The sequence below is a fragment of the Anser anser genome (genome assembly GCF_964211835.1).
Source record: "Anser anser genome assembly, chromosome: 3".
Taxonomy (NCBI): domain Eukaryota; kingdom Metazoa; phylum Chordata; class Aves; order Anseriformes; family Anatidae; genus Anser; species Anser anser.
In genome coordinates this window covers 55,650,717-55,670,576 of record NC_139722.1, presented here as the reverse complement: position 1 = coordinate 55,670,576, position 19,860 = coordinate 55,650,717, and the positions used below count along the sequence as shown (strand labels likewise).

Genomic DNA, 19,860 nt, shown 5'->3' with positions numbered 1-19,860 from the left:
TTTTTTTTTTTTTAATGGATGCATCATTCTGCAAGTCCATTGTTATCCTGCCATCAACCTGTAGACACAGATCTTTTCATCTCATTGCTTGTTTCCAGTCAATGAGCTCCTCAATTACAGGACAAGTATGTGGTGGTGGCTTCCCACACTTGCTCTGTCAAACCTTTATGTCAAGTGCACAAGTTCTTCCTGTTTGCTTCTCTGGTGTTTCCTAAATTAGCGTCCTTAGCAGATTTCATCAGAAAGTTTCATCAGCACACTTCTTCGTATTATGTCAGGGACAAAAAGATATTAATCCCTGCTCCCAATTCCAAAATAAAGATAATTCCAGCTGTAATTCTTGCAATAGAATCCTTTCTTCTTTTTTTTTTTTTTTCAGATCAAGTTCCCCATACATATTATTCATGGTTGTGTCCCTTTTAGCAATTATTCAATTACTATTCTTCAAAACTAAAATGCTCTTGACTTAATTAAACTGTATGTTAAAGGTGGAGCAGAAAGATAGAAGAGAGGGCCACAAAGCTCTTAGCAGGATGCTTTTCTGAGTTTTTTAAAAATGTAATTTAGAAAACAAAACAAAACACAAACACCTTACCAACGTATAGACTTGATCTGTTTTTCCTGGAAGTTGATGAAGGTTTTGCCATTGATTTTGATTGTACATTAGGGTCTGATGCTGTCTCCAAGGAAATAAACAACAATGCCCAAATAACTGTTATGGAAACAGGACAGGCTTCAGTGATCAGAGTTTCAAATTTACTTTGGCATCTAAAGATATATCAAAGTTTAATGATATTTCCTATGCAGTTATGAACACAGAGGACATCAGATCCTTAACTTCTCTTGATTTAAATTAAAAAAAAAAATCATTTAGTACCTATTTGCATTTCAAGGAAAATAGGTACACTCCTGTTCCCCCTCCCCCCCAGGTTTTGAAAAACAGATCTGAAGAACCTATCTTGTGCAATTAGGTAATGAAATACATCTCCTAACTTGGTAGTAGATTTATGTACAGTATCAAATCCATGCTTTTCTTTCTTTTGATCCATGTTTTAATATTATTTGTAGTTTATAGTGGCATCAACATTTCCAAATGTAACTGCTTTGGCTTAAAACCCATGTCCACTTTTATTTTTTGAATTTTCAGTTACTGAGAACTGCTTGTGTTTCTTCCTCTGAAAAAAACAGATTTTTTGTATTAAGCCTAAAAGTGGCCAGTGGCTTTGGAACTTAAAAGATCTGGATAGCTCAAAATATACTCCGTTTTTGAACTATTGAAACTGTATCTAAAAATAAATAAATAAATAAATAAATATGGCGACAAGCAAGTTACTCTGAACTATCCTAATACAAGTTCCTATTTATGGACCAAAATTTCATTTGAAGATGCTGCCTCACTAAATACCATGTGCCATCATCATTTAGTGTCTCTGACCTAGTTTATGGTGCCTAGTTTATGGTGCCAAAACAGCTGCTCTTCTGTTTTGTCTTTGTTTCTGCAAAGACGTAACATTTTCTCTTCCACAAGATATTGGAGTTACTGTGTTGTTAGCACAGTTTGGACTCTCCTGAAATTTTCAATATAGGAAAAAAGACATACCTGTAGTTCTAGTAGGAACAGAAGAGCATTTAAAGTTTCTTGGCAAAGCAAAAAATATAAAATTATGATTTAATGGAAAAATAATAACTTTGGATATGTGAACAGTGAATATATACTAAGAAATCTGTGGGCTTCAGTGCATTACTCCTGACTGATGTAAAGATGGGAAATTAAATAGGCCTAGAAGCTTTCAGTCTCACTTCTATCCATTCACAATGAATGACCCAAAGGCCTTTCCTCTTTGTGCATGCTGCACAGGTGGATTGCTGCAGCACTGCATGGATTGTCACTGACTCTGGAGAAGGACTTAGGGAACATTTTCCTCACCTGTACCAGGAGGGGAAAGAGGCCAAGAGCACTGGCAGGAAAGGGAGTGCATTGATGGGCAAGGATGAGAGAGCTTTCACATTCAACTGTATAGGTTTTCCGCTCTGGAAGGTTCTTGGGTACCCAAATCTTCTAAAATAATTCAAAATTAGTTTCTTAAATATCTTTAGTTTCTCAATCAGTATCTATGGGAACATCTGCTAGATTTCCAGACATCCGAGAATTTGTTCCTGCCAACAGATAGCACCAAAAGTACCACAGTTTGGTCCTTTCCACTACTACAATCTGACATCTGGATCTTTGGTCTCAAGGACAAAAGCTGGCTAAAATACAAAAATTTGAATGACAGGAAAATTTTTTTTTCATTTGGTTTTGATCTGAGCTCACCAAAAGCTAACATAAAGAAAGAAAAAAAAAAAAAGAAAAAAAAAGGTTTCTCACTGCTAGCTGATTTTCATAGAACAAAAGCAGGAAGCTCCTAAGGGTCTGCAAGCTGAGGCAGAACAGTTCCTCACCCAACTGTGGATGTTGTCATTTGCAATGCACATTAGGTTTCCAGCATGTAACACTGCCTGGTCCTACCCTGGTTGCATCATTTCTGGTGTAGGGAAGGGGAAGGAGACTTCACTAACCACCATTCCAGAAGAAAGTTGTCAGCATTCCCAAAATGTGTTTATGAGCATTATTAGTATTAACTTTAATGAATCACTAACCAGAACTGTGTGAGCAAAAGGGTGAGGCTTCAAGAGATCCTGGAGGTCAGATGAATCAGAAGTTGGCTTCACATGGGCTTTCTGCTTCCACAGACATGAAAGATACAGCAGTGCAATTGTTCCTCCACAGTCCTTTGGACTAGTTTGATTCTGTATGCTGAAAACCCCTAAATCAGGACTGAGTTCTGGCAGATGCCCAAACAGAGGTAAACAGCACTCCTAGATAAGTCTGTGCATAAGCAGACAAAACCACTATCAACTTTCCCTTGTGCTTGCATATCCATGCTGCTTTGTATCCTTTCTCACAGTCTTTGCAGCTCATGAAGGGTGGCACAAACTAGCTGGAATAACTGGAATGGATAAATACCATCCAGCTTGCTAGGACAAGTACAAGCTCATGCCTCCCAAGAAGGGCTGCAGGGAGCTGGAATGCAGAGCTTCCTTCCAGATATGAAAAGAGCATTTCCAGAGAGAAAATCCACAGAGACCCTCAAATATTAATAAATAACACATTTAAGATAATTGTGGTCAGATTTTTTAATTTTAACAATATGGTCTGTTTTATCTGTTCAGAGAAAAGAAAGAAATAAAAATGAAATGACGGTTTGAACTTTATTTTCACTTGAAAATTCTTTAGACTTGTTGCATATTACATAGATCTCAGATAATGCCATCAATGCTTTGCTCTAATAAGGTATTAGTTAATGGATGTTAATGATAACTTTCTGACATGTTTTTCTGATTTATCAGACATACATGCATGTTTTAGCATTACTGAGCATTTCTTCTGGTTTTGCTTCTCCCCCCCCCCCCCCCAAGTGATTGATCTATAATTTTTTTTTAACAATGTCCTTATGTAAAGTTCTCCTATACTGTATATTCATCTACAGCTAGCTTTAATTAAGGTAGTTTGAATACAGGAAGCAATTGACTGCTGGCAGAAAAAGCAGCTCCATTCATATTAACCTACCATGTCGGGGGGGGGGGGGGGGGGGAGCAAAAGTATAATTTTCCCCTAACATCCTTCATTTATCAGCTGAAACTAAGAAATAGACATCAGAGAAACCTACATATTTGGAATATTCCTACAGTTATGTGGTGCAGGATCTGAGATTAATTGGGATTTAAGCAATGCCTCGGCCATTTACTTTTCCTCTGCAGAGGGTGAATTTAGCTTGCATGAAATATAAGAAAGATTAAGCATACTGAGTGGTATAATAATGATTTGCTGGCAATGCTGGCAACTGTTTGTGGTTTTTAGTGCCACTTTCGCAGTTTAATCATAAATATATCCTTCTGGGATATAACATTGTGCAGAAAGAACATAGGTTTAAATGCAAACTAATGTGAACAAAAATCAACAAGAAAAAAACATTTTTTCCTCCCACTGCCATGTGTAGTATTTGTATTTTTGCATCTCTGTGATAAATCAGTTACAAGAAACAACAATTTAGCAGACAAGTACAGACAAAGAGCTTAAAGTGATAGTGACAATGTTTAAGTAAACCGTTTTCATTTAATAAGATAATCATCAGTTTTCTGTTATACTCATTGTGACATGCACTAAAAAAAAGCTAAAAACACAGGTTAAAAGTCCTTGAGAAAAAAAGTATACTCTTCAGTTTAAAGAAAGAACTTATATTAAGGTTTCTAACTGCCTTATTTTTTTCTTTCTAAAAAATAAACAAGAAATTAAACAGAAAGCCCCAAAGTCAATTTATAAATGTATGTTTTTCAAAATTAAGGAACTGTTATTTACTTGGGCCTGACAAATTTTGAATATTTGAATAAATGTGATTTAAAAAGTCACATTTTGTAAACCTTCATGTCAAAGAGGGAACTGTTTGGAGATTTTTTAACACAAAGGTTTCTTGACAGAAACTGAATATTTGTGTTTGGAAAAGAATTAATTATACTGCAGGTGAAGTCACTTGATTTCACTGTGGGTTCCCTTGAGGAAGTTACGTTGATGTAGTTGTGGTTTATTACGCTGCTATAATTCTGTTGGTTTATTTGTCTACACAGGCAAACAGTAAGGAAAAGTAATACTCTGAAACTGCTTTAAAATTAATTCAAAGATGAATGACTAAGGACCTGAGCCGTGGGACTTACGGCACATAGTACATTAAACAAGCGAGACCTGGGCCTGAAACCTGGATAATATTTTAAAGTATCCTGCTCCTGGATCCTCATGTGTCTGTTTTGTTTTTTTTTATGTTTCTAACAGCCAAGTGGATTTGTGGATTTCTTTCAAATGCTGACTGCTCGCAACAGACTGAGTTGTAAAAGGACTTGCTGTAAATCACATCAGACCCTCTTGCCATCATCAGCTATTTAAATCTGAGGTACCTCTGGGAAAACTTTGTTTAAATAGCCTGTAGCTTATGGAAAACTGAGCTTTGCCAGTAGAATGGGAGCCTGTCATTTGAAACAAAACAAGAGAAAAAAAAAGAGAGAAAAAAAGAAAAAAGCCCAGCAGTGCTGAACACTGAGTATCTCCTCCTGTACTGAGACCAGACACATCAAAGTCGACATGCCCCCCCTCAATGATCCCCATTTCCCATACATACTGTATGATATGTCCAGCCAGAGGTGCACAGAGAACTGTATGAGGAAGATATCTTTGGGCCATAACCTTGGCAGGCCACTGCCCTGCATGATGAAATCCTGTCTCGCAGACAGGAATAGAGCAGGGTCTCCTCGGGCAAGATGGGTCTCCTCAGGCCACTCTGGGGACAGTGGTGATAAATTAGCCATGAGGGAGACCTGGGAAGCTCCTGGGAATCAGCACCAACGACTAGAGACCTCCTGAGGTGGGTGGCTGTTCACATGCAGCTGCGGAGCTAGAAGCGAGGAGAAAATAGAGACCTCTCAGAATGAATCGGAAGGATGTCCTGCTGCAGGAATGGCTGGCCTGGCTGCAGCTCTGCACCCATGCCACAATGGGAAGCACCAGCAGTGGGAGACACTGCCACTTGTAAATCCCAAGCCAGCACATCCAGCTCGCTCTGAGCCCTGAGGAACCTTGTCACATCCCTCTCAGGGACAAGCACATGATTGAAAGTAAGGCGGGACTGCTCAGATGGAAGTTTCCTTGTGTTCCTTCCCTAAGAGTGGAGACCACTATACATCCTACAGATTACTAAGCAGCCATTGCATTTATACCACAGTGGGGACTGGAATTTGTCCTCAGTGACCTAAGGGAGAGCAAAAAGCCCCATTTCGTAACTGCCAGGCATCAAGCGATCTTTTTCCTATTTTTTTTTCCCATTTTTTTGGCAGATAAAATGACAGAGTATTTTCATTCAAAAAGTTCAAAATGCTTGTGCTTCTATGGCAGGAAGGGTTTGAACAGCTCTAATTACGAGAAGAATCATTCCAAAGCTTATGGCTAGAGTGCAGGGAAAGGTTATTGAGAACAAATCCATTTCTCAAACTGGAATTTTGCATATTTATAATTGTGGATTAACTCAAGATACTGTAATTGAAATTAATATTGAAAAATCAATTGAAGAGAGTACATAGAGCTCTACTGCTTTCAAACACTGCAGTTGAAATAAAGATCGACACGTACAAGATTGTATGAATGATTTTTTAAATAACTTTTACAGCTGAGCACTTTCAATATGCTAGTGCTACAGACTGGTATATGAATATAAAACACATTGGAGACTCTACTACTGCATGTAAATTCATAATTAAGTACAGTAAGTGTTGCAGCTCTAGGAACAGGGTGCTCTTTTTTCTGCTGGAAGGTCAGATGAATCATAGGAGTAATGGCTTCATTGTTTGTGGTTTGAACTTTTAGAGTCAAATCCGGTACCACTGAGATCAGAAGAAGCTTTGTGCACGTCTTTGGGAGAATAAAACATCTGAAAGATTTTTTAAAAAGATATCTGCAATCCTTATTTGCTCTCCAATATGTTATAGAGTGATTTTTTTTTTTTAATTTTTATTTTTTTTTAAGTTACAACGCTTTCACAAAAACAGTGGCCAGCAAGAGGAATACAATTCTATTCTTCTCATGCATCTTTCCTGCAGATTGTAAAAGTTTGGTTTTGTTTTCCCGACGTGCCTCGGCACTTCTGGCTCCATCTGGAACCGGACATCAAAGCAGAACAATCCCACAAGCAAGCTAGCATTTCTTTCTTGAACTGAACCAGGAAGCACTGGAAGGCTTACAAAGGCACATATCGTCCCAGGCCTGCCTCCAGAGCTCCACAGAAATTCATCACTTCAACTTACTTCCAGGGGCGTTAGATCACGTTTTTAAGGACTGATGGTTAGAAATGCTGCATGAACCTACCTGGACAGCTTATTGCCTTGTTTTACACTTCATTGTAACATGTGTGTCTTAGAAGGGAGGGCCTCTTTTCAAGCACGGTATTATAGTAATCAGACAGAAAGCAGAGGAGAAGCTCATTCATGTTAACTGGCAACATGCTGTGCACATTATGAGACCTCACTTTCAGTAGACTCATAAATTCCACAGTGTTATGAATGGGGCTGTGTTGAAGAACAAAGCAAAATGGGCTGCCTTTAAACATGATTCCCTTTCTGCATTTCCCTTTTCTGAAGGTTGGTAACTTCTGAATTAGAGTAATTACTATAGCTTCTGGTTTGCAGCAATTAGTCTCCTTCCTGCTTCAACATACAGAGTATTGAAAAGGTCAGATCAGAAACAGAGAGGTTCCCTCCCAGTATGTAGCTGCCTACATCACCCTGAGTGTCTATAATATATTTATTAATATATATATATTTGTCCTTATACAAGTGATCAAATGTGAATATCCCTTTGATGTTTTTAGAGAATCCTTCAGATTATTTTTTACAGGTATATTTAGCTGAAGTTCCACCTTATTTTGTTTAAAGAATACAGACTGCATAAAGCCACCATTACTGTTCAGAATGATCCTTTTTCAGAGGTATAAAGAAACATAAGATATGAAAACAAAATTATATTCCAAGAGTGAAACTCTCACTTACCTAACCAGGTAATTTAAATTCCTTTGCTAGAGATGCAAAAATAAAAGGCAGAAAATTTCACCTGACAGGGAAAGGCAGAACTGTGTGAAAAACAGCCATTTTGGTTCACTTAAGGTTTGGTTGCAAGTTGTACCTGCGAGCTGCATTAATGGTTGGCCACTGCCAAAAGGGGGAAGCCTCATTCTCCACACCCTTCCCAGCACCTCCCTTCCTCCAGGCTCCTTCCTCTCTTTAGCCACAGTTCAGCCACCACTTCAGCTAGTGCTGGCATTCCTCTGAACACGAGAGAAACCAGATAATTCCCTGGCCAAAAATAAATAAATAAATAAATTGAATAATCTTGTTCTTTTGGGAAGGGGTGGGGATTGGTGTGTGTTTTTTTTTTCTTTTTTCTCTTTTTTTTTTTCTTTTGGACATTTTAGTGACTCAAATGAGCTTCTGTCATCACACAGGCTAGTGCTAGAACTGGCTCCTGACAAGAAGGAAGCAGGGAAGATAGGGACAAACAGCTTGGATGGATGGCTGGGGGGAGCAGGGCCTCCTCCCTTCTGTGGTGCAGAACCATCAGTTCAGCTCCAGCTGTTTTAAGAAATCATATCCTTACAACATGAAAGAATCAGAATAGTTTGGTTTTAGTGGATCCGAAACCCAATTTTTGATTACATATGGGTTTTGCAACTAGCCAAATTATTAAAAAAAAAAAAAAAACTATCTCAAAATATTTATTTTTACAAAAAAAAAATACTTTTTTTTTTTCAAATGGTTTTTAGGTCTTTACCTTAGGATGAAATGAATACAGAGTTTCAGATGAATTGTCATCTAGAATCTTAACATAGGAACACTTGTTTTGAGTCTCAGAAGAAAAGGTTTTCCCTTAAATTTCATTTAAAAGAGTTTGGCAGATTTGATACAAATTCAGGAAATCAGATGACTTGGCTGAATTTTTTTGGCTCCTTCAAGAAAAAATTACTTGAAAAATATAACTGAGATCAAATGTGTCTTCTGGCACATGCATATGTGAGGCTACTAAGAACTTGTGAAGAGGTGCAGGGGCTTTCAGCATCTTTGTAACATTTATCTCCCTCTCCTTTGTTGTTCTCTCTCCTCTGATTTATTTGAAGCTCTTGGAAATTTAGCTAGTATCAAGATGAGTATGGGTCCTGGATAAGGGTTAGCTAATGAAGTCCAACTAAGAGGTAGTCTATCCAGATAAAACAGAGATTAAGTACCTGCTGATCTTGATTGCCTGTATAAATAAGAAATGACTCCACTGAAATCAGTCAGATATGATTTGACTTCTGTCTGTAGTATAATAATGCTGATCAGAACTGGTCTCCCTCTGTACTGGATGTGGTACAAATACGTAGTGATAGGCATGCAAACTCATGACTGCTTTGCTGTGAATTTTGGCTGCATGCAGTGAATATCTGAACTCCAAAAAAAATTGGATTAAAAAAAAATATATTAATCCCATCTCCAGACTTACCTGTAGCCTAATACAAAAAGAACAAATCTGATCTGTCTGAAGTGGGGCATGCTGTATTAACTTCAAATTGGTGTTTGCCTGAGACCTTCTGGCCCTGAGCTCTGGCAAAGAGAAATGGCACCGAGCAGTGAAATTGTAGCCTGTGATCAGACAGGATCTTCATAAAGGTCTTGGGGGAAGAAGGAAGCACAGATGTGGGACTAAAAAAATTTTACATTATTTTGAAACTGAAGTGAGGTGATTACTGTTTTTCCATGAGTCATCTGGCATTACTATATTACACGAAGTTTTGCGTAGCACTTTGATCTTCAGTTTACCCCTTCTTCCTCTTCCATACAAAATATTCAGTTCTTAAGAAAGATGGGTCATTTTACTCAAAAAAGGGGTATTACCAAGATGTGGAGCCCTTCCAGGCCCCACATCTACACCTGGTATCTTTTCTTAGTGAAAGGCATGTCTGAAAGCACATGCTAGGAGAAGAAGGTTTATAGTTTTCCCTTACAGCAATGGTTTACCTCAGAGTTCACAAGTGGTATCTGGCTTTGCAGAAAGCAGGGAGCTGCCTATAACATAGCAAATCTCCACCACCGCTGCTGGTGGTGATGGTTGCTCCTGCCTGCATTGCTGTGCCAGTGACAACACCAGGCAAAGCAGTATGGGTACTCCTTCTTATTGCTTTATTCTCCACCGCTGCTGACAATGGGACTTTTTCTGGCTCGCTATGGACATATTGCATTCCCTAGTTTGGATGCCCTCAGGATCTCTCCCTTTCCTCTTTTTGTCTGCATCTCTCTCTCTCTCTTTCCAGGCTGGTTGTTCAGGTGCTCGAGCACTGCATTGCTGAAGTCACTGCTCGAGCACATTGCTGAAATCTTGTGAACATGCAACCTCCCTTGCAGGGAAAGGGTTTTAGCAGGTCTCTCCTGAGTTATACCATCTCATTTTCTTTTTCCCAGGGCATGAAAGTTGTTTTCTTTCCCACTCTCTGACCAGAATTTTACATTTACTGAGCTGTGACTGGTCAGTCCTGGCTTCTGCTGTCCCAGAGCTAGAGAACCCCACTAGGGAGAAGCCTCTAGCACTTGATCCAGAAGAGGTTTCTGGTTTCTTCCTAATTTTGGCCTGCTAAGGATAATGCCCAGGGGCTCTGGTAACCATCTTAGTGATCACTTTAGATCCTACAACTTGAAAAAAAGATGAGGCATTGTAGGAAATGTAATGAGGCAAGAGACTGCAGTGCTTTCATTCAGTCCAAGCACATTCAGATGAGGCTGTGCAGAGCTCACATGTTAGCAGGAGATTTAGTCCAGTCTGTCAATTTATAGACGATAAGTAAAGGAACAGTGTTGTTGAGGTCCCAATGGACTAAGTATATAATGGAGAATTTAAGTTCTGTAGAAAAAGGTTGTATTTTATATTAAAACAACAGATATAATTGGAAAGGACAAGTGTTTCTTAAATGTTTTTGATCATATCAGTCCCCTTGATTGAAGGGAATCTTACATTACTCTTGGTACGTGGGTCATAGCAGTAACCAGCTGTTTCCATCCGAGCTGGTGTACTGCTTGTGGCTGGGATGGAGTTAATTTTCCTCATAGCACCCCGCATAGTGCTGTCCTTCGGATTTGTGACCAAAACAATGTTGATAACACACCCATGGTTTAGCTACTGCTGAACAGTGCTTGCGTAGCATCAAAGCCTTCTCTGTTTCCCTCTGTTTCCCTGTTCCCTGCCCTGCAGCAAGCAGGCTGGAGGTGCTGGCTGGGAGGAAATACAGCCACGACAGCTGATCCTAGCTGACCAAAGGGATATCCCATACCATACACTGTCATGCTCAGCAGTAAATCTTGGGGGCAGATTACCATTGCTCAGGGACTGTCTGAGCACTGGTCAGCTGGTGGTGAGCAATTGATTTTTCATCACTTATTTTTCTTTGCTTTGTTTTGTCTTTTTTTTTTTTTTCTCTGTTACCCATTAAACTGCCTTTATCTCAATGTAGGTGTTTTCTCATTTTTACCTTTCTAATTCTCTCCCTCAGCCCAGGAAGCAGCTGGACGGGGATTGGCTGCCCTCTAGGATTAACCCACAACAATTGGGCAGTGAGTTTTTCTTTTGAATATGACACTCTCCACAATATCTTTGACTTTACACAGAGATAAGACTTTGGCATGGCTTCACCAAGGACAGAGATATAATGGTGGGAGCATACCTGAAGTATGTGTGGAAACAGTTCAAAGTCATCCAAAACTTTGGTTGAACAGATTTTCACCTTCCACTACATGAAGTAAAATGGAACCCTCTGATGGAAGAAAAGGCAAGCCACATACCCCTTTCCCTGTGGGCATATCAAAGCAAGGCAAAACAAAGTAATGCAGGGTTTCTCTGAAGAGCTATAGTGTAGCCTGTAAATTTCTGAATGAAGACTTCAGAGTTAAAGGTAGTGCAAGACCCACCAGTGTTTTAGTGCCTGGAGAAAACAAATCTGATGCCTGTTTGATTGCACAACTGAGATCTAATATATCTGTACATTTTCTATATACAGTACAACTGATCATGCAGAAAAACAAGCTTCAAAATATTTCTTCGCAAAGTGACCGTCTGAGGCATGGAGCTGTGGTAGGTTCTCCAGCATACGATCTTCTCCTTTCCCGATCAACATGGCCATTTGCTAGGAACTGAATGCAGAGAAGTGACTGCAGACAATTCATCCCTTAGGTGTACCCAGACTCACCAATTAACTTCCCCAGCAGTTTTCTGCCACTCCTGAGCATGGAAAATAAATCGTTTCTTCATTTAAGCAATGCTTAGAGAGCACTCTCTGCTGATGATTCCACCTGCCAGGGAGTGACTTCTGTATGTCCGGGAACAAAAAGAGACCACAGAAATTTTGGAGCTTCTGTAAAGCTGTTTCTCTCTTTTATGACAAGCTCCTGCTCCTCCCATCTGCATTCTCTGCACAGTCGCTTCTTGGAACCAAGCCCCCAACAAGGTATTGTTTGAAAAGGATAAACATAGCAGGGCTGGATTGTTAAACATTTGACAAGTGTTTGTGATATTTCACAGCTGGCATATAAAATACCTTTTGTAGAAGGACCAGGCTTAAAGCTGGTTAGCAGCGCTCCATGGAGCAAAACCCCGTTTGCTGTGAGTTTGGCTTATTTTTTTTGTTGTTCAGGATGGTACTCCCAGACACTCAGGGAAAGTAACTTGCCATTTTTCTTCTCCTTCTCCTGCTGTCTTTTTGAACACTTGACCTCTTCCTACAATACACAGCCCTCATTCTTCAGCATCTCTCTTTCACTTCTGCTCTCACTCTGCCTCAGAAAAGGGCTCAAGACCACATTAAGGCACACACCAATGCAACTGTAGTGCAAATACGTCTGTCACCTGCTCTCCGTCATTCTCTGCAGAGCTGGGGGCATGCTCCAGAGCTGACTTGTAGATGCAGATAAGGCCTTATTTTGAATTGTCTAATTTTTCTTTAACTTCAGCACTGGCAGGTACATACAATGTTTGGTCTCATGTTGGCTTTTGCTTGCCACCTTTCTCTCACTTTAATTATATATCAATTCACAGTACATCTCTTCAAAGCCTGTTTATTAACAAAGTGTAGAGGACAAATGCTATCACTACCATATATTAATGTCTCCTAACTCAAATTGTTTTGCTCTCTCTCCTTTTCCTGCATGCTGGGGTGTAACCAAATTCCCCATAAACTGAGCAGCCTATCTCCTCCTGGCTTCAGTGCTCATACTCTCAGCTCCAAATTGCACATTGCAAGCTGGCAGGTGTTGCCAAACCTTTTGATCTTTTACAAGGATTGGATTTACTGATCAGCCAGAAGGTTCCCTGCTCTTACTCTAGCTTCTGTGGGCCAGGAACAATCTGTCCCTCAGTCCTCTCCTGTGTTTATGATTTGATAAGATAGAATAGTAGATGGTCAAAAAAGGAAGTTTCCAATGTGCCCATATTTCCAAATAACTGGCACATGGCAGGCCTTCTGCCAAAGTGTGCCTACCAGCCTGCTAACGAAATGAATCATGAATGTGGGTGACTTGAGAGTCAAATATTTATGGTGGATCTGAAACAAAAATGTCCAGGCTTGTTGCCATGCAGAAAAAGTGTACAGCTTTTTTTTTTTTTTTTTTTTTTTTTAAGTTTTCATGAGGGAAGGCTTAGTGACATACAGTAATTTAATACTTGGGATTTGGAGTGAGGTCATGAGCACCATGAAGGTTTGTCCTTAGTTTCATTAGGAGCAGGAATGCTGCAGAGTGAGTGGTTTCCTTGTTCTCAGCATGCTTGCTATTGAAGCCCATAAAGTCTCTGAAATGACTGTAAGGAGATAAACCTAAAAAACAATTTTGTTTCCTCCTACTCTTCCATTTCTCAGGCTGGGCAGGAATCCCGAGGTATTTTCAGTGGAAATACTGAGAGACAAGTGCTTACAGAGGCATTTCCATCAGCCACACCAGGACAGGAACATTGCTTTGGCTATTTATCAACAGAGAAAATAAATTCTGATGTCCATGCCAGTCAGAGCACTTGGCGCAGGGCTAGATTAATCTGAGGATCTGCATTTGAGGGGGCTGGAACCAACACAAGATGGATTTGCTCATTATCATTAGCACTATGTTTGCTATTCTTGACAGCACAAAGAAGGCAGGGGTTATGTACATAAAAAATCCAAATTGCTGCTCATTTGGACTGCGCAAGCTTCCCTCCCTCATTCAGCAAAGCCAGCTTTCTTCTTGCTGCACCAGTGCTCGCTGGCAGAGCATCACGGTGGCTGTGATAGGCCTCGGGCAGCTGCAGGCAGAGGCACAGGCCCTGCGAGGGCACCGTACACCTTACCCTCCTCTTTAGAAGAGACAACAAATGCCAGGACTCAAGCTCCTACCCGATGTGCATCTTGAAGAGAAGAGGACCAATGGCAACAAGTACCATATCAATGGACATATCATTGTCCATTAGCAACAGGAAAGTGGGACGACTGGGAATTGTCTACCATGAAGAAGAATTTTGGGAATTGTTTATTGTTGTCTTTTTCCACACAATCCTTTGGTATCTTGGAAATGTACGAAACAAATGAAAACTTGTTTCCTTGTCTCCTTTGGCTTGTTGCTTAAGATATACTCCCTCTCTACCTTGGGCTTTAGGGCTGGACAAAGCGTTTGCAAACTGCTTGCATCATTTTAACAGGTAACTCACTTTCCATGAGATTTACTTAGAGGAAATCCCAAGGAATACAGTCTTTGAACAGGATAATACTGGAGGAAAAGCTACTTTCTAAAGGGAATTTATAGCTTTCCAAATGGCCCCAATTTAAAAGAAATGAAACAAGAGTATGGTCTGTTGGCTACGGCACGAAACTGATGCCAAGGAAATCCTTTGATAAGGGCCTATATATCTTTGACTTAGGTTGGGCTTAGCTTTCTGTCGATGCTGTCTATTTGTCAGCATCCTGTGAGGATTACAAGATGTATGAGACCGAAAACTTGGAGGAAATTTTGGAGTCAGGGTATGTGCTCATCGCCTTTGTCTGCCAATGCTTGCTTCTGTGAGCAATGTAGTCAGTGCTGCATGAGAGTCATCTATACATTTTTGTCTACAGTAGGTTTTCTTGTGTCTAATAAGGTAACAGCTTTGGCTAAAAGCTTTCCAGCTGTTGAAGTGCTCTGAATGTCTGCTACCATTTGCGGATTTACTGGTGTTCAAAAACAGCTGAGTTTTTACAGTAACATTTGCCCCAATCATTTGCTGATTTTTATTTTATTTTATTTTATTTTATTTTATTTTATTTTATTTTATTTTATTTTATTTTATTTTATTTTATTTTTATCCCCCCCCCAGCAGGGCTTCAATATTTCAGGATCCTTACTTAGAATTATGTCAACTCTGAAACTTCTAATGCCCTCCTGATTCAGCCCAGAGAATTAAAAAGTATTGAGGGAGAAGGGAAAACCGACAGACTAAAACACTTTGGTACACAGAGAGATGCATAATGTATATACACATGGAACACAATTATATAATATTATTATATATCATAGATTATATACAATTAAATATTTCTTAAGCAAATGAGACTAGAAAGTGCTGTATCTATATTTGGTATAATTCTATAGATGGCAATGCACTTCCAGCTTCCTGTACTAATGGCAAAATTAGTACTATCCTAATTATTATTTTTTTAAGTCTGCATTTCTCTCTTCCTCTCCCCCAAGTCTTCATTTCTTATTTCATTTAATAATAATAATAATAAAATCTGTTCACTATCCACTTACAAACCTGGCAGTGATTTGAAAGAAAACATTTTTTTCTTTCTTTTTAATTTTTCCCAACTTTCTTGCACAAAAAATTCCATTGGTTGAAGGGAAGTTACCCTAAGCACAGTCTATATCCCCCTCTCCCCATCCCCCCCCCCAAAAAAAAAAAAAAGAAAAAAAGGGAAAAAGGGGAAATGTCCATTTTTGTTAAGAAAGCATCCAAAACATGTTAATTCTGCCTGGAGTATCTTGGTCATATGACATCTGGATAAAATGGACAGAGTTCCCAGACAGTGGAGATCTAGCAAACATAAATCCACTTGGCTTTGGCAGATAAACTCAGCTGTGTGACAACCCTTCTGGTTCTCCCGGGTCAGTACCAGTGATATTAAGTTATGATGTTCTATTCCCTGTTTTGAAAAAACTTTTTGAGTTTGGAAAGATATCCCTAGTTCTCTTCTGCCACTGTAGTCTATCAGCATAGGTATCTGGAGTGCTATTCCTGTATTTAACAGGAAAAGAAGTGTCTGTTACTGGAAGCTCGGTTATTTCTGTCATGCAGTGTAGCAACAGTTTAACAGGGAAAAGTGGCAAAATAGTTTGCCATGAATGGAGCTACAGTGAGCTTATATGAGCTGAAATGCTGCTCCTTCAGAAACAAAACATCACAAAATTGTAGTTCCAGCTACTGAAAGGGGAAAACAGAGGAGCACTGTTTGCTCTTTTTCCCCCAAAGTTCCCTACTCGGTCTTACTGCATTTCTTGGGAGGGAGTATAGTAACCAGGCAGTCCTGAGTGAATTAGTCGGTGGTTTAAAAGTTCAACAGAAGAGCTCACTGTCTCTTCGTTAATCCTTAAATTCAGCAGTTTTTCGTGCAGAAGTTGTGAACAACACACCCAAAGCAATTGGGGAGGGAACAGCATGGCTGTTACCAGGACTCTAAATTTGGAGACAAAATTTGTTTTAAACAATATTTTGTATTAGCAAGGGAAAAAGTGTTTCTGGTCTGAAATTTTATATAGCAACTTTCACCTCAAGATAATGAAAACAATCTGAGCTATAAACTCTTCAAAACTGGGGTTTATGGAAAGGCTGACAAATCCTTTACTGGAGCTATGTGGCCAGGAGCACTTTAAAAGATTCCCAGGGAGCATTATTGATCATGATTGCACACTTCCAAGGACTGGGGCTGGGAGGCTGTAGGCAGAAGGCCCTCTGTTTCCAATTAGCGTGCTGGCCCAGAGGCATGCCCAGCAGACAGTGCTTTGTTAGTGGCCAGCCCTCTGCTCCCCAGGGCCACGGGGGAGCACAAGGGCTGTGCACTTCCCTCCTCATCCCCTGGCCACGCTGTGGTATGTGGAGTCCTGTGATGGACTGCGTCACTTCTAGCACAGGCTATTAGTGCTATTTCTGTGAGCTGTGAGAATCAGAGGGAAAACAAAACAAAACAAAACAAAACAAACAACAACAGCAAAACAAAACAAAACAACAACAAAAAATTACCAACATGGGGTTTTCCCCATCTTTTCACCGGAATTAAGCATCACACATGGATCATGTAAAAGGAATCAGCTTTTAGTGGGAGGGTACGGCCTCATTTTCCAGCCTCTTTACTTTGGGTTTCGGAGCAAAGCCATCTGATGTTGGAAGCACCAGCAAGAGCCCATGAGTAGATGTCAGGAAATTCACAGTGGTGTTTTTGTGTTGCTTAATGAGCAACACTGCTGCTTGTAAAGACCTGAGGTAAAATCCTGGCCCCACTGAAGTCCCTGGCAAACCTCCTGCAGCCTTCAGTGGGGCCAGGATTTTACCCCGAGTCCTGCAAGCCATTAGTCATTTGAGGTTTTAATGGATCCACTCCCATACAGACAGACTGCTCTTGTAGGAAAGGGTTAGCTAGATTGGCTCAGATACTACACAATTTAAACCTTAAAGGAAAGCAATTTCATAGTGAAATTAAGGGACTATAAAAGGAATTTGGCTTTAGACAACTTGCTTCTGTTTGGATTTGGATTAGACTGCAATCTCCTTGTCTGTTTTTAGAGTACATGTCCCTGCCAGCATCAATAATCTATTTTCCTTAGTGCAAGTGAAAGGCTGTAATGGCTCAGAGGTGTAGTCTGGTATCCAGTGCTGCTCTGGATTTCTTCTTTGGTTTAGGAATCAGTCTACAAATAGTCAGACTGCAAGCTGCTCCTTAACGTTTATGTGCTGCCAACAGTCGATTCATTGACACGTGGGCCGACACACTCCTTCTCTCCTGTTGCTCTGTTTCCAGTTATTTCTATATTTTTCCTGACCCCCTGAGCTAATCCAACTCCCCAAGCTCTTTCTCTGCCCATGTAGTCCCTCCCACCCCAATCTCAGCATTCACTTGCGCTTGGCCTGATTGCATTTCCGTTGGCAAAACTCCTTTTATCCTGTCCAGCAATGTATTAATCCTCAAGCACTTCCTCGAACTTTTCAGGTTCCCCCAAATACCTCTCCTTCCCCCACCTACTCCAAGGTAAATAAATCAGGACTTTAGATAGTGCACATCAAATATATCATTTCGCCTCAGGTTGCAGTGTCACCTGCAAGTTAAGCTCATCAGGGTTAGAGGCTGGAGGTGAAGACTACAGAGAAAGCCTGGAGGAGGAATGTGCAGGGGTAGCCATTGCTCGTGATGAGCCCATAAAAGATCCATTGGTAACATTAGGAGAGTTTGCGCTTGGGGGAGCCCAGCTCCTACTGGCATCTGCTGCTGCCTCGGGGGTCTATGTGCTGCATCCTGCCAAGGCATGGCTCAGCTCGCACTCTCCAAGCAGCTCAATGCTGAAAATTTCTTTCCTCTGAAGTTGTCTCCTCCTCCATCCTGTCTGAAATGTACTTTTTTTTTTTTTTTTTTTTTTAGTTCTTGTAGTTCTTGGGCACGCGAGGGGCTGCATAGAAACTATGCTTGTCCTTGGCTCGTGCTGAGTGTAAAGCTGGAAACACTTCCTGAGCTTCCCTGAGCCTATGTTCGTGAGAAGGCTAAGCCAAATCCAGCAAGCAGTTGCCTCTGGTACTCTGACATGGCATTAAGGACACTGTGCTGCTCAGAGGCTGCCTTGCAGAAGATGCCTAAAAGCAGAGCCCCAACAGCCTGTGACAGTCAAAGATCCTGCCAGTGTCACACAAAGCAGTTCCTCACAAAGTGTTGCCAGCTCTATTCTGCTTTATTTAAACAGTCAGTTCTAAGAGGAAGGAGGGTTTCTACTATGAAATCACTGCTGAGAAATGGGGTGAAAGGAATGTTTCCCTGGTAAATTTAATTGATTATAAACAGTCAGATCCTACTGTAATGGGAAAGAACCATCAGCTACTTCATCTTTGTTAAAAGTACATAAATGAGGGACTTTTTTTTTTTTTTTGGTGAAATCCCAGAAGTTGCATCTTTTTCAATATGGATAAGCATAATTATTCAATTTGGCCTTGTCTGAAACAGCCATCTGTCTCCTTTAACATTCCCAGTGTTACTAAAGCCACTAATGCTTGTGGCTAAGTATGATGGAAAGTCCCCCTGTGCAGGAAGAATGGGTTGGGAGAGAGAAAGCTGCAAACTGTACTTCTGCCAGTGCAGCTAGAAGATGTGGGAGAGAGGAAAGGAAAGGTGAGGCTTCATCTATGGGATCTTTCATGTTTAAAAGTTGAGATTTAATTACCACTCAACAGTTTTTGTTATGGGAGAGTAAGCCATCCTGCTGTAATATCCTCGCAGAGATACGCCTTTGTAATTTTGCTGTCATGGAGACTGACTGAGTCAAACATAAGCAGAGACTATGGCAGTGAATTTACAGAGCTGACTTGGTACAAATGACAGGTGCTTTATCTCTACTAAGATTTTGTAACATGATGCTTATTGCATGCTGATTTATTACCTCCCACCTTTTGGCAGTGAAGGAACATAAGGAAAAAAAATCTAAAGCCAAACAGAATAATTGCCCTAACTTGTACAGCAAAAAACTGGAGAGGGAACAACCTACTGAACATGCAAAGTGTTGCCATTTAAGCACAAAGAAAGTTTACCTTTTGTGAATGCCTCCCTGCTATACATTTGACCCCAGCTCCAGAAAAGATGGGCAGTATCACAGAATTCCTGGACATTTATACTGAAGTTCAAAAAGCATCCAAGTACTTCTGGAGACCAAAATATGCAAAATGTACAATAACATCAGGTCACAGCTTCTTCAAGATTGATTTCAAATGCATTAGCACCCTGTTGTCTGTACAGTAACTCTTCCCAAACAACCCAGAGTACTTGACATCTAATATGGTCTTCCTGCATAGCTATTTGAACCTTGGCAAATCAAAACAAAGTAGCAAATAATTTGTAGTTTGCACTGATGGGGAGTAGTGTATGAAGATTAAGGAGAAGTAGGGGGAGTTAACTTCTACTCCAGTGTTTAAGAGAGGAAAGAAAGAATACTATATGCAATTTGACCTACTATAACATGCAA

The 19,860-nt window shown here is 40.2% G+C and overlaps 1 long non-coding RNA gene across 2 annotated transcripts in view; it reads left to right on the top strand.

Annotated features, from left to right (window-relative positions):
* The window catches only part of LOC310896804, a 47,186-nt gene extending 40,007 nt beyond the window's left edge, over positions 1 to 7,179 (top strand). For both annotated transcript variants that reach the window (XR_014581849.1, XR_014581850.1), the window contains one exon: positions 4,868 to 7,179. This is a non-coding gene — a long non-coding RNA (uncharacterized lncRNA). The remainder of the gene's footprint in view (positions 1 to 4,867) is intronic.
* Positions 7,180 to 19,860: the final 12,681 nt, after the last annotated feature.